This window comes from Natator depressus, chromosome 6 (assembly GCF_965152275.1).
Source record: "Natator depressus isolate rNatDep1 chromosome 6, rNatDep2.hap1, whole genome shotgun sequence".
NCBI lineage: Eukaryota > Metazoa > Chordata > Testudines > Cheloniidae > Natator > Natator depressus.
The window spans coordinates 45,939,602-45,955,345 of record NC_134239.1 but is presented as its reverse complement, the minus strand read 5'-3'; the positions used below and the strand labels follow the sequence as shown (position 1 = coordinate 45,955,345).

Genomic DNA, 15,744 nt, shown 5'->3' with positions numbered 1-15,744 from the left:
GATCCAGAGTCACTCTATTAGTATGGGTTACAGGTAGCACTTAATTTGGCATGTTACTTCTGAAAGACTGGCAAAGTGGATGAGAGTTGGCTGGAAATTTATCACATGCTCATGAAACCACCTACAGCAGGGGTCAAAATTGTGAGAGTTCACAGCACTGTTTGTCCAGTTCCAAGCCCCCACTCATCCACATGGCATATGCTTACTTCCATGTCTCCTGGTGCTAGGACCAGCTCCCACTGTTATTTGCATAATTTATCTTTAGCAATTCTTCTTTAGGTCAAGTGGCAGAGGCCTATGCTTTTGCATTAGAATCATCAATTTTATCTTCATTGCTACTTTGAAGCTCCAAATGATAGCATAGAGCACTAGTGTAGAACTTCGCAGCTTGAGGGCCACATATATCATTGAAGGAAGGTCAATGCTCTGTGGCAAGTTTTCTGCCTTGTTCTCTTCCCTTTATATCACCTGAGTGGTACAAAGGGAGCACAAACCACCTGGAAGTTCCCAGCAGGCCTACAGATAGCATAGCAAGCTCTGACTCCTCCTGGAAGCTGCACGCACAAAGGGGTACGTTGGGAGGAGAAAGGGGAAGCAGCTGGAGTGTACTGCATTTTGATTGTCCCTAGACAGTGTTTGGTCCCTAAGAGACTGTTTACAGTGGTGCAAATTAGAACATTTCCACAAGCTGCTCTAACACGGACTGAAGCAGAGAATTGGGGAACCATAGATGGTTGTTGGTTCTCAGTTTCTCCTGTTTTTCCCCTCTCTTAGGCTACCTTAAATAGTTCTGTACAAAAGAGGAGCCATCCTTTCCTGAGTACTACTCTAGAGTCACTCAGAGCCAGTGAAGCTCCTGTCCTCACTAGGCCCCCCCACTGCCAGAGCTATTCTCTCCTCCCTCCCCTGAAGTAAAGAACAGAGAGCAGATGCTCATCATCACTGCCAACTCAGAACTATTCTTGGAACTGATGAGGAAGATAGTTGGGTTTTAGTGCCCCTAACCTCTTCCCCCTCCTAATGTGCTGACTTAAAAAATAAATAAAGAAGGTTCTTATTTGTGTGTTTAACAGTGAGGGTACTTACCTACTGGAACAACTTATGAAAGGATGGGGTGGATTGCCCATCAGTAGGCATCTTTAAAATCAAGACTGAGGTCTTTCTAAAAGATATGGACTCAATGGGGGTATTCCTGGGTGAAGTTTTATGGCCTGTGTTAGCCAACGGATCAGACTAGATAGTTGGAATGAGTCCTTCAATCCTAAAAAAACAAAACAAAAAACCACACCCACAACACACCCTCTGAAAGCACTGGAGTTTAAAAGTCTTAGAATAGACTTTCAGTTCAGAATTAACTGCATATTTTCTCCTGAGGGCCACAGGTCCCTAGATTTCCACAATACTATTGTAATGAATTTGTTGCTGAGTGGACTCACTGTTGGCATATGCCCTTCTGGCTCGGCATGGCCTCACAGACTCTCCTCAGCAAGCACCCTGCCAACAGCTGCTCTAGCTCTCTAAGGGTCTACCTCAGGGGTGGCCAACCTGAGCCTGCGAAGGAGCCAGAATTTACCAATGTACATTGCCAAAGAGCCACAGTAATACATCAGCAGCCCTGCATCCCCATCCCCAGTGCCTCCCACCCACCGGCAGCCCCGCCAATCAACGCCTTCCCCTCCCTCCCGACACCTCCTGATCAGCTATTTTGTAGTGTGCAGGAGGTTTTGGGGTGTAGGAGGGAGGAGTGAGGGCACAGCAGGCTCAGGGGAAGGGGCAGGAAGGGGAGGAGTAAGGGCCGGGCCTGTGGCAGAACCAGGGGTTAATCAGTGAGCACCCCCTGGCCTATTGGAAAGTTGGTGCCTGTAGCTCCAGTCCCGGAGCCAGTGCCTACACAAGGAACCACATATTAACTTCTGAAGAGCTGTATGTGGCTCCAGAGGCACAGGTTGGCCACCCCGGTCTACCTCCTCTCATGACTCACCCTCCAGCCAGCTCACATTTAGTCTTACTCCTTCTAAGGTAAGCTAAGGATCCACTAAACTAAACTCAGACATAACTGTTTGCTCCGACCCAGGCTCTGCAGCATTGTTCTCTCACTGTTCGGTAGAGCAACACCTCCTAGAACTTTCTCCCTGGAGGAAAAGCTTTGCACTCAGTATTCCTTCTCCCTCTTCTCATAGTGTTTCCACATCATCTTTCCAGTGATCCAGTAGGGGAATACAGGCATGCTCACCCACTCTCCCGTCCCTCTGGGGTGCCATTCAGGGACCCTGTGGGTAAGCAGCTAAGATCTGCTCCTTCAGAGGCCTCACTATCTCCCTTGACTTCTTCCTACCTTGGCCTTCTTTTAGGCAGTCTTGTTCTCCCTCCCTAGGCCTTTTTTCTATTCTCTAGGATTCAAAGAAGGATTACTCCCTACAGCCCTTTTTATATCTGGGCTTCTTCCCTTTATGTTCACCACCCAGATCATCCCTCAGCTGGACTTCATCTTCAGTTGGACCTAGCTCACCCTTCAGGTACAACCAGGTACACTAATTGTTCCCTCTCTCCAATTAACTATTTCATTACATATGTGCGGTACACACACCACCACAATTGATATTAATGTTAATAATAGTTTGTTTACATATCATCTTTTATTCCAAAAGATTGAAAAGCATATTATACTTCATTCACTGCTGAAATGCAGTCATTTCGCAGGTAGAATGTGTCAACCATTCAACAGCACACAGCGACAAATACAACACAACAGTTTAAGATATGAAGTGGGGAATACTGCATTCAGGTGAAACTACAGGTGGAAGTTTTGGTAGTCAGAAAACAGTTATGTGAATTGGAATTTGGTCAGGATGTTAGTATTAACACTGTCTCTCTTGCAATAGGTGTTATGGTCTCTAAAGTGAGCAATTTCACTACGTTTTAGGTCTATGTATATTTTAATGAAGGATTTATTTTGGAGGTTTGTCTGCACCACAGCAGAAATAAACGAGAAAGTTCCCTTCAGGAATTTCTCATAGGAAATCTTTGAGGGTTTCTGATCTTAGTCTTATTGGATGAAATGTACATGTTTATATAACATAAATGTGCCTGTAAATATCACTTGAAAGAAATCAAATAATCACATTTGCAGCACCAGGAACCTAACAAAAACAGGCTGTAAACATATGACTGCATTGGACAAAGCCCTAAGAAATCTAGAACATTCCTGCATAGAATCATAGAATCATAGAATATCAGGGTTGGAAGGGACCTCAGGAGGTCATCTAGTCCAACCCCCTGCTCAAAGCAGGACCAATCCCCAATCAAATCATCCCAGCCAAGGCTTTGTCAAGCCTGAACTTAAAAACTTCCAAGGAAGGAGATTCTACCACCTCCCTAGGTAACGCATTCCAGTGTTTCACCACCCTCCTAGTGAAAAAGTTTTTCCTAATATCCAACCTAAACCTCCCCCACTGCAACTTGAGACCATTACTCCTTGTCCTGTCCTCTTCTACCACTGAGAATAGTCTAGAACCATCCTCTCTGGAACCACCTCTCAGGTAGTTGAAAGCAGCTATCAAATCCCCCCTCATTCTTCTCTTCTGCAGACTAAACAATCCCAGTTCCCTCAGCCTCTCCTCATAAGTCATGTGTTCCAGGCCCCTAATCATTTTTGTTGCCCTTCGCTGGACTCTCTCCAATTTATGTAAAGGGAAATGGATGGGATTTCTAACAGGCCTCTATAGAGCTGATTGAAAAATGGAATTTCCAGCCTATGCAAAATTCTGGTATTTTAACGTTTGATTTTGTCCCAAACTGGGATCAAAAGTCAAAATACTGACATTTTTAATTGAAATGAAACATTTTGACATTCCTGAAATGAAATGTTTTGTTTCAGTTTGTTGATCCAAAACTAAACTTTTTTTTCCTGTTGGGTTTTTTGTGTCCTGTTTTTTAACTCTGTGTCTGCCTGAGGTGTCATGGTGTTTCATGAGATTCCAGTTACTAATTCCACAGGAAAGACTCCCATGATGCAACATGGTGGATCAAACCCAGGGAGAGATTGTGGTGCATTATGGGAAATGCAGTCTGTTTGGATTTCACTAATATCAGGTGAGCAACAAGAAGAGCCCCCAAAACAATCAGTAGATGTTTAGCCACTCCACATGCTCTCCTCTGATGTTGTAAATTGAACTTGAAATCTGAATTATCAAAGCTAAGATAATTGTACTCCAAGAGATACCTGAACTTCTCTTGTAGATGCACAACTTTGCTTCTTAGGCAAAGTTAGATGAAATGACAGTACTTGTACATTGCCATGTTAATTTCATGAGAGGATGCTGACCATCAAGGCAACAAAGAGGTGTCTTAGCTTGTTAGTTAGTATCCATGTATGGGCATTAATTTACAACAGGCCAGTTTGATAAAATTTGTTTTTACATCATGGAAAATCTATGGGGTTTGGGGCTCATGTTGGTTTTCTAATAAAAATGGGTGACAGGTGCCCCCAAGCCAACTCTTTTTCCTGGTTGCCATATCTCCTCAGAACCTCTAAAAGAACCTCACAGCACAAACCCTAAAGCTGCTAAAACTTTCTTGCACACCTGCTGTGGTAAGCACCTGTAACCTGAACCTCCTCCCAACTTACAAACCCTTCTTTTGCACTAGTAGCAAGTACAGCTGACTTGCCCCATCTCTCTAACCAAAACTCCTCACTTTTCCTGACTATGAACTCTGAATCTCAACATGCCAACCTCCACCTCACACAAATCCCTCCCAACCTGAACTGTTGATCCCAGATGCCAAATTCCCCCCCCAGGTTTGTAATAAGCTATTGTTATTTATTTTTGTTGCAGAAGCACCTAGACGCCCCCTCCTTTATGCTAGGCACTGTACATATACACAGAATGAAAAGACAGAACCTGATCCAAAGAGCTTGCAATCCGAGACTGAAGATAACAAATACAACAGATGAGAAGAGCACAAGGTAACACTGAGACAAGTTATGATTTGTGTAATAAGCAGTGACCCCAGCATGACAGCTACCTAACCATAAATTCTCTTTTCCACACTCTCCACTCAGAAAACTACCTTAATCTCCCATACCTTGGTGCTAATATTATAAAAGGCATCCAGGTTTATCATTTTAGTGTCTGGCTGCCCTAGCAGTATCTTTTGAGGCCTTCCAGTATAAGTCTGAAGCCCACTGATCAGCCTGATATATTGGCGTGATTCAATAATCAAATGCAGTGCAGCAGATGAAGAATTTTCTGTAGGTCAAGAATAGCATAAGCTGCTTCTTGTCAAACTGACTATCTTTTCCATGTATACATATTTTTTCCTGGAGGACTTTTAGAGTTGGAAGCCTCCTTTCTATGGTTTGGCAGCTTCAGTAATTGTCAGCATTGTGGATATGGTTACGTTTCATGTTGTGTAAAACCTATAGGCTCAATACTTCGCTTAGGGAGAACAGGGAGCCACAAGGATATCCAAAAGAAAATCATCCGGATATAGTACATGAGCTCGCTCTCTCTCTCTCTCTCTCTCTCTCTCTTTTTTTGGAGGGGAAAAGCGTGGTAGTAGCATTTCTTAAGCATTCCAAAGAACTTATTATCTCAATGCCCAGCCTTAAAAATACCTTTCACTGTAATACCCTTATCCCCACTGCCTAGATTTACAACAAAGGGTCAGATTCTCAGGTGGTGTAAATCAGCATAATTTCATTGATTTAATTGGAGCTATGTCTGTTTGCACCACTTGGGAATATGGTTTCAAATCTGTTTTCTTTAAAGAAAAAAGTAGTATCATCTGGTTTAATATAACATCTGTTTGTGATATTGTGACTCATTAGTTGTATCTACAAGTTTCTTTATGGATGTATGTGTCTATAAGCCGTTTTTCCTGTTTGTTTTCTTTCACGTGGATGTTATGTATATATTAGATCTGATGTACTTGCCCATTTTTAGCGCCTAATTAAAAAGAGAGAGAGAGAGAGAGAGAGAGAGAGAGAGGTGTCAGATCCAGGCACGTTTTGGGTGCTCCACTGCATGTCTATGTGTACATTTGATGTAAATGCCTGCCCATAAGTGGGTTGTTTTAGTTCTTATGTTAAATGTTCATGCAAAAGCAGGCAGGATGGAGAACAGGCAAGACAGACATCCAGGTTTTTTATTTTTTTAAATAAAGATCCTTAATGTATTTTTGAAGTCAGATTTTAAACAGGAACAATCATCTGTGAGAGTATTCAGCAGCCATAGTGTTAAACAGTATTAAAGAGAAAAGTTTCTCCTCTATAGTGGCTTTTGATAGATAGGATGTAGGGCCCTCCAGAGAGTAATTGAATGAGAAGATGCTGTTGATTAAAGAACCAGAGGAGAAACAAGCCAACCAAACCCAGTTTTCAGTGACCCATACCAGCATGGTTTCACAACTCCTATATTTTGCTTGAGTTACTGTTAATGCTTTGTCTGAACCTGAAATTCAAGCAAAAGATTCATATGAAACCTTGTGAAACTCATGAATTTCATCCCTTTTGTTATGAAGCCAAAAAAACTCCTCAGGCGAGACTGGTCAATTTGCAGCAAAACTGATCAAATGTGCCGGAGATCTATAATCTGTTGTTCAATTCTGTTTCCTCTCAGTAGTCACATTTACTGTAAAGTGGGCATAATTTTTCCTCTAAAAATAAAAAAGGAGGTATACGCTATATGCCCACATACGTAGCACTACAAAATGGGAAAGGGTTACTGCAAAAGATTTGCATTTCCAAACACAAGCTATTTGGGGGAGACAGTGTCATGTTACCTGTTACTGTTTGGTCAAAAGTTCTAAAAACTTCTGGCCACTTGGCAAATTACTAAGTTGCCAATAGTGTGTGGTCATCCTTCCGGGTGATAAGTGGAAAGTTATTTATGGACCTCGCACATGTCTCAGCCAATTAGATTTTGGCTATGAAGAGGTTAAAACATCCCTCTGCCAGACATCAAACATGAATTGTTTACTATTGTATTAAAGACAGACAAAATCAAAAGTCAGATTGGAACATCCTTGATATTTAGAGATATCTGGTTCTATGATCTAACTTTCTGGTCAGCCCCCTCTCTGAATAGTGGGCCAAACTAAAACTCTCATCTTTTGAGAAGTTTAGATTAGTATCCAAGCTTTGTTGCTTGGGCTCATCTGTAATTCTGATGTTATCAGTCATGTCTGTAATATCCCAGTTGTGGCACAGAGCTCAATTCATCCATGCTGGAGATACAGTCAGTGCATCTGAGGGGTTGTGGGTAAAGGTGGCTTTACACCACCTCTTTTGTTCTACTGAGCCTGGGGATGGTCAGCTTAGCTCCGGTTGCAACTTACAGATGCCTCAGGCCTAAGTAATGCCAGCTTGTAACAACTCCTGAAGAACAGTTACACCAGACAGAGATAGCTGGAGTACAGTATGCAGTGGCCATGCATGCCTCTGGCAAGCCTCCTGTTCCAGGTGATGGTTCCCTCATGCCAGGAAAATCCTCAGTTGCTCATTTAGGGCAGCATTGCAACAAGGTCTGGCATATGGTGTGCGTGAGAAAACGCCAGATAACTTTTACAGCATTTTAGGCCACATTTATTCCAGGTGCCCAAATTGAGACACGTTAAAGAGACCTTGGTTTTCAGAGCGTAAATGATCAGCACTTTCTGAAAACAAATGTCCCAATAAGGTATTTCAAGTTGGATACCAAATTGAGCCATGCAAAATCACTAGTCACTCTTGAAAATCTTGATTTTGAATGGTGGGGCTGTTGTATGTAAATGTAGTCAAGTGTGCCAGGACTGAGTCAAGTGTGCCAGCATCTCACAGCTTTACTTTTGAACAATGAATTGTTCTGAATGATCTTAAAGTGAAATTGTACAGTTAAGAAAAACACCTCTAAAAGTTTTCTCCAACTGGTAGTTTTCATGTGTTTCAGTGACAAATGAAACTTTATCATTCACAAGGGTATAGGAAAGTTTTAAAAACACATTTTTCATGTTGGAGCCCATTATATTTTTAATGTGTATAAAATTCAATGCAGGATAACCGGGCATAAATCTATTTCTATATCTGTCTGGATTCTAATAACACAAGCCATGCAAGTATCAATCTCGTGGTTGCCCTGATATCTCAGAACTTCTCATTGTCTGGATGGGCTAATATCTGAGTTACCTATTCAGTATATATCCATGTGCACTATGTATACACACAGAGACACATGAATACACACACACTGGATTGAGATTTATTTTTTGTGCAATAAGTTTCTCAGTGTCTGTTGTTTCCATTTTCATGTCTCCAAAGCTTTTATGTGAATTCTTCCAGCACGTTTCTCATTATTCTCTCAACCTTTCCTCTACTAGATGGCTGGGGTTTCCAGACATATAACCTGAAATGTCCTGGGAGAATTTACATAAAAACAATAAAGCCAAGGAAATGGAAACCACAGGATATATACATTTTTTCAATCTTTGCTAAGAAGATCATTGGTTCATATTTACAAAGGAATTCAATTTTCCATTGTGAAGCAAATGTGGGGGAAAAGGGATGGCAGAAATCATTAGGGCTGGCATTTGTCTCATTACTTAAGTGAGTATTCTGATGGTGAGGGTTGTATGCTAATCTCATTAATGATTAAAGGGTTTCACATGCATTATTCGCAGCACATTAAGAAGAATGTACTGTGAAAAATCATATGAATGGTTGGCTCAAGCAATATTAATACATAGACCAACCCTACTTTCCAAACTATCCCCCCACCCCTATTTAAGGAAAGTTTATGGGTGGGTTTTTTTTGGTCATTTGCTAAATATAGTGGAGTGGTGTTTTTCTACTCTCTAACATCTTCTGAAGTCAAATAGATTTGAAACTGATACAATTGTGCAGGGGATAAGTAATGTGATATAGAGATTCTAGATTTCCAGTTTGAGTTGAGAACAGATTGGTAATAACCAAAAGTTGTTATTGTCCTATTGTTGTGTCTTCATGTTTACAAAATTACTCTGGTGGACTTTGATACTTAAGGGACAGGTGTTCACATCACAGAAACCACCACCGTACTGGCACTTCTCAGATTGTGGAAGTTTTGTTTCTCTTTTTGCGTATATTACTTGATTTGATTTTTGTTGATAAGGATTCTCTCTCTGGCTGAAAGACCTGACTGTCTCTGGGGGCGTTTTGTTTCTACTCAGGCTTACAGGCCCTTTCCATTTAGAGTTTTTACAAAGTTTTGGTTTGGGGAGGGGTTTAGAAGATAGATTCAGACCCTATCAGAAAACTCTAATGCTCAAATTACATGGTGTGGGTTGATTCTAGACAATTTTTTCTGCTAATATGCAAGAGAGGGGTGTCTTCTTTCTCACCTGCTTGTTTCATTGGCTATTGAGGCACTCTCTCAGATAATTTGAATTAACCAAGCTACTATGGGTATGTCTACACTGAAGTTGGGAGTGAGCCTCCCAGCCAGGATAGACAGACTTGTACTAGCAGGGCTTGAGCTTCAGGTGCACCTTTGGCCTTCAAGCCTAAAGGGTCAGGTGCACATGAGAGCATTAGCTGCAGCCCAAGTCGCAATGTTCACACTGCTGTTTTTAGAGTGCTAGCTCGAGCCCTGCTAATATGAGTTTGCCTACCTGGCCTGGAGGCTTGCTCCCATCTGCAGTGAAGACATACCCTGAGGTAATATCCATTAGGATGTCTGTCATAAAGTAATATACGTGGATAATATGCTTTTTGTTTTGGTTTAATCAGTATATTGCATACACTCCATAGTTTGGACCCTGCTCCTGTTTGATGATTTCTTGGGTTACAAAATTAAGTATCATAAACCAGAATTATTGCCCATAAACCTGCCCCCTGGTATGCATTTGAATTTGACCCCAAAGAGGTTCATAGAATCTTTGAATCATAGAATATCAGGGTTGGAAGGACCTCAGGAGGTCATCTAGTCCAACCCCCTGCTCAAAGCAGGACCTAATCCCCAACTAAATCATTCCAGCCAGGGCTTTGTCAAGCCTGACCTTAAAAAGCTCTAAGGAAGGAGATTCCACCACCTCCCTAGGTAACGCATTCCAGTGCTTCACTACCCTCCTAGTGAAAAAGATTTTCCTAATATCCAACCTAAACCTCCGCCACTGCAACTATGTAGTTGTCAAGAACTCTTTGAGAGTATCCAGCCTATTCTATCTGAGCTACATGAAAATCACTCCCTGCATTCTTCAAGGCCTAATTAATTGTTCTGAGCTCCTGGTTTGCTAATGGGTAGAGTAAAACTTACCAAAGTTGAAGTCCTGCCCAGACTTTATTTTTTTTCAACATGTTTCAAACCTGTATTTTCCCTGAGCTACACAGGATGAGCCTGATTTTCCTCTTGCTTGCTCCATTTTTACTCTGGCATAAATCCATTGGCTTCAATTAAATGGCTCCTGACTTATAGCACCATAATTAAAGGAGGAGCAGGCCCAGGGCATTCTCAAGGTTTATCTAGAGAATTAAAAATGCTAGGTATTATAATTATTATCATCCCTCGGTGTTACATCATGGGAATTTTTTAAAACAACAAAACTAATAGTTTCACAACATATACGATCTTTAAGCATAAAAAGGGGAAAGCTACTGTCTAAAATCTATCGCCAATAAATCCTGACCATGAACCAACTCAATAGGTTTGTGGAGTCAGTTTTGTTAAGTCCTTCACAGAATTCCTGCATTTTAGATGTTCAGATGCACTTGTTCTCCTTTGAGCTTCCTTAAAATTCTCACAGTACCTAAGAGCACTGTCTTCTGCAGGTCACTTATCCTGATGTCTTGCACTCCTAATGTGTTCTTGAGCTGCTCATTCAGACCCGTAGGGATCACTTCAAGTGCTCCCATAATCACTGGTATCATATTTATTCTAGTTTTCCATAACCATTCCACTTTGTGAAAGAGTTTTTCATACCTTGCTATCTTCTCTCTTGATTTTTATTTTATTGTTCTTGTTCTTATTTCTTATTATTTATTTTTTTAAGAAAGGCTCAGGTATAGTGGATCACCCTGCTCAATTTATTATTTTATCATTGGCCAGTAAGACTTAGCTTTATAGCCAGAATGGTAAGGCAAGAAATGTGAATCACCAGGCATGCCTAGCCAGACCATTACATATTTCGCTATATACATTTTGTTTCTTCTCTTCAATTAGGAACAACATTACAAGTTAACCCATAATTTCACACACAATCTTTGGCACAGAGTTCAAAAGGTCCTTCACAAGTGTTTATTTCTTCCCTTAGAGCTTGCCTACACTCACAATCTGCAGTGGCACTGCTGCACCGGTGCACGGTAGCACTTAGTGAAGACATTACCTATGCTGACAGAAGAGCTGCTCCTGTTGGCGTAGGTACTCCACCTCCCCAGCAGTAGCAATGCTGAGAGGAGAAGCCCTCCAATCAGCATAGCACTGTGTGTACTGGGACCAGGGGTTAAGTCGGGAAACTACCTCGATTAGTTATACTGACATAAGTTTGTTGTATAGACCAGGGCTTACTCTCACTTACATTATCTCAGACTTTCCTTCTTCTTTATGAAGCACTGGGCTATTATACACAGAAGGCCTCAAATTCTGCTACCTTTCAGGTCCTGCCTTGTGTCCAAAGATCCTCAAATTCCCTGGTAGCATAGAAATGTACTATACAAGGAGCATTTGAAGACTGGTTACTTATTTTTGTAATGACAACACTATTAGTACTCATCTAGCTTATACAGATATCTGGTCTGAATATCAATAAAGAGCAAATCCACTTGGGTCCCAGTGATTTTCACCTATTCACTGTATGAAATTATGCACAGGATTTTTATTCAAACTGGTAGGGTAATTATTAATTTGATTATTTTTATAAACTCATTGTCATGGTGTCTTATCCCAGGACAAATAAAAAATGTGCAACATACTAAATTAAAGGGTTGCCCTGTCTTATTTTCAAGAATGCCTACAATATTTACAAAGGGTAAAGCTCTGGCTTACTGTCTATGGCTTTCTCTTCTCATTGTTGTTTTTGTGCGTCTGGTTTTAAGGTTGGTCTGAAATTTGAGCTTTTCATAGTCTCTCACTGTGCTTCAGCAACATGTGTCATTAATGAAGTGAACTGGGTAACTAGTCTCACCACTGTTTGTAATTCAGCCTATGACAAGCCCCAGGAAAGCAAGAAAGGCTCAGCCTGCTCTAATTAGGAAAACATGCCTAAGGCACAGTCTGTAGTATAAACAGAGACAGGACAAATCACTTACTAGAAGAAAACCAAAAGTGAGCATTTGGCAAAGATGTTGTGCATTCATACCAAACAAGAAACCTGCTGAACAAAACAATCCCCACACATGGACATCAGAATGACTCACTGTCACAAGAATAAAGAACCATTGCCAGTGAGGGGGAATATGAAGAGGCACTAGAAAGAAAGATCCTATAGGGTGCTGAATTATATTTAATCAGAGTAATGATTTCTAAGATTAAAAAATAAAATCTGAATCAACAGTACCAAAAGTATATTATTATGCTTAGTATGAATATAATAACAATAATTAATAATGGGATGGCTTTAATTAGCAGCTACATATACATTTATCTAGGGCAGTGGTTTTCAACCTGTGGTCTATGGAACCCTGAGTGTCCGCAGACTATATCTAAGGGGTCAGTGAAAGGTTGTCATTACCATAGAACAGTGGTTTTCAACCTGTGGTCCGCAGACCCCTGGGGGTCCACAGTCTATGTCTAAGATTTCCAAAGGGGTCTGCACCTCCATTCGAAAATTTTTCAGGGTCCACAAATGAAAAAAGGTTGAAAACCACTGGTCTAGGGTGCCACATTTCAGGGAATAGTGCAATAAATCTAGGGGAGTTCCACCAAAGGAAGCCATTTTAAAGAAGGGATTGTGGAATGTGGCAAATTCCTCATGGCAAGGAGGATGCTGGAAGAAAGTAAAAGAGATAGAATTATAAATAGTACCTATTTTAATTTATCTGAGAATCTCAAAGTATTTCATAAATACTACTTAGTAAGCCTCAAACACGCCTGTGAAGTGGCTACAACACGCATTTTATACATTGGGATGCTGAGGCAAGTGGAAGATCAATTAAAATGGCTTTCCCAAGATCACATATGAGTTTTCTGTTTAGTTAAGACAGCAAGTGGCTGTCAGAAACAGGATTATTCCCAGGTTTCCTGACTTTCCTGCTCTAACCACAGCATACTATCCTATATATCAGGGATCGGCAACCTTTGGCACGCAGCCTGCCAGAGTAAGCACCCTGGTGGGCCGGTTTGTTTACCTGCCACATCCACAGGTTCGGCCGATCACAGCTCCCACTGGCCGCGGTTCGCTGCTCCAGGCCAATGGGGGCTCCGGGAAGCAGTGTGGGCCGAGGGATGTGCTGGCCACCGCTTCCCACTTATGTAAATGGAAGAAGACTATAATTAATAAATAATTAATAATAATGCATGGCTATTATATAATGATTTTCATTCCTAAATGTCAGACTGCTTTACAAAAGAGGGTTAGTATGACTATGCAGATACGGCAACTGAAATAAGGGTGAAATTACTTGCTCAAAGTCACACAACAGATCAGTGGCCGGCTGGGAACAGAACCTAAGTCTCCCAGCTCCTAAGGAATGGGAGTCATTTATGATCATGAAATGAGCTGGAGAACCACCTGTTTCATGTGACAATGTAACAAGGTACACACAGAGTGATGTTCTGTCCATTCAGAATGTTTTGAGTGATGCCTCTTTAATAGAAGAATGGAAAGGGTTGTTAGAACCAGAGCCTTCTCTGAGGTTTAGGAATGACTCTTTGAGCTGAACAGTTGGAGAAAGAAGAAGATGGGTGGGAGGGGGAGACACTGATGGCAGCAGTTTGTCTTTGAGGAGAAGACTGGGAATAGCTAGAGAAAAAATGAATAGAAATCAGTGTGAAGTGTACCTGGAGAGCAGCATAAAGGTGATTGGAGTGTGGTGAAGAAAAGAAAAAGGGTAGATCAAAAGCAACAGAAAGAAAGCAAGAACAAAGAAAATAGTAGAGAAAGAAAGAGAAACAGACCTACCTGAAAAGATAAATGTACTCCTAATTCTCCTCAGACTGCATTAAGGGACATATTCTGCCTCTGCCTCCATGTCCATAGAAGCCTGGCAGTGAAATACCATAATTCTGCTGTGCAAAGGGGGCAGGGAAGTAGGGGAACTATACATACATACTGGGTGTGCACTACCGCAGATAGTGTGGAACTCTCTTCCAGGAACCCCCGCATGGCAGTGTGAAAAGATCAAGGTTCCACAACCAGTTTGCAGCTTAGAGGGAAGACACGCCCCCATCCCTTCCACATATGCCCTACACATCCATATGAGATCCTTGGTGTCTGCTCGGCTTAGCATTTGCCCCGAAAGGTATAAGAAGGGTTTGAATTGCTGACTGGCCTGTTTAAATAAATATACTTGTTTATTTTTACCACACTGAGTAAAGTCTTATAAATATAGTAATGTCTCTGATAAGTGTAAACCAGCTCACCAGGTGTCAACAGCAATATGGAGGTGCTTAGGTTGTGAGGACGCACGGATGAATCCACAGCTACCAGAATGGAGATTCATAATCATCCATGCTTAGTTATGGCTCTTGCAGATTGGAGTAGTGGCCTATAATTTAGCTCAGAATGTTCGTGCTGATGAAAGAGTCACAAACTAGAGAAAATAATCTAAAAATTAAAGCTTAATGCAGCTTTCATTGATCTTAATGGAGGTTTTACCATTTATGTCGTTAGAGGCAGGATTGGGTCCTACATTACTATATATAGGGAAACTCAGCAAGAACAATTCCACATAAGAGCTCGTAAACACATGAAATAGGTTACTGGGGAAGAAATTGGAGCAAAGAGTTATTAAAGAGTTTAAGAGAAACCTAGATTTGTGTCTGAAGAAAGAAGGAATTGAAAGGTAAAGTGAAAAAGCAGGAAGGTGGAATTATGACCAATCAAAAGAGAGCAGGTGGTCAGGCAGAATGGGTTGTAAATCCATTACCTGTTCTTAGAAATTTGCACTCTTTATGAATAATTCATTGTTTTTCCATTATCCTTGTTCTGGAACAGTTGCTTACTTTTTAAAAAGCAGAGATCTACATGTGAATTATTTGTATAACATGACAGTGAAATGTGCTCCATGGCACAGCATCGGTCAGTTAATTCCTATGGAAAACTAGCTCATCATTCCTTTCTAATCAGTCACAGTACAAAAAATGTCTTAGTTACAAATCATGTGATTAGCATTACAGGGAAAAAATGTTATTATTTTCAACCTAAAATATTTCATTGGCTCTGTGACGGAATTTAACATCAAGAATAGATCTTCTGTGTTTCACTGTGTTCATAACTTTCAGTGTAGTTAACTAAGAAAGTCCTGTTTTAATGCATAATATTCTCAGACAGAAAGTACTTTCTTAAAAATCATTAGTCTATAGAAAGAAAAGGAGTACTTGTGGCACCTTAGAAACTAACCAATTTATTTGAGCATAAGCTTTCGTGAGCTACAGCTCACTTCATCGGATCCGATGAAGTGAGCTGTAGCTCATGAAAGCTTATGCTCAAATAAATTGGTTAGTCTCTAAGGTGCCACAAGTACTCCTTTTCTTTTTGCGAATACAGACTAACACGGCTGTTACTCTGAAATTAGTCTATAGAGTCTATTTTGACTTCAGTCCATGTAAGTAACTCCCATAGTATCAATGCAATGCT

General features: G+C 40.9%; 1 protein-coding gene across 3 annotated transcripts in view; it reads left to right on the top strand.

Annotated features, from left to right (window-relative positions):
- Positions 1-15,744, top strand: part of GAS2 (growth arrest specific 2) — a 194,899-nt gene that overhangs the window by 40,242 nt on the left and 138,913 nt on the right. For all 3 annotated transcript variants that reach the window (XM_074955181.1, XM_074955180.1, XM_074955178.1), the window contains one exon: positions 4,836-4,966. The gene's annotated coding sequence lies outside the window, so the exon portion shown is untranslated. The remainder of the gene's footprint in view (positions 1-4,835; positions 4,967-15,744) is intronic.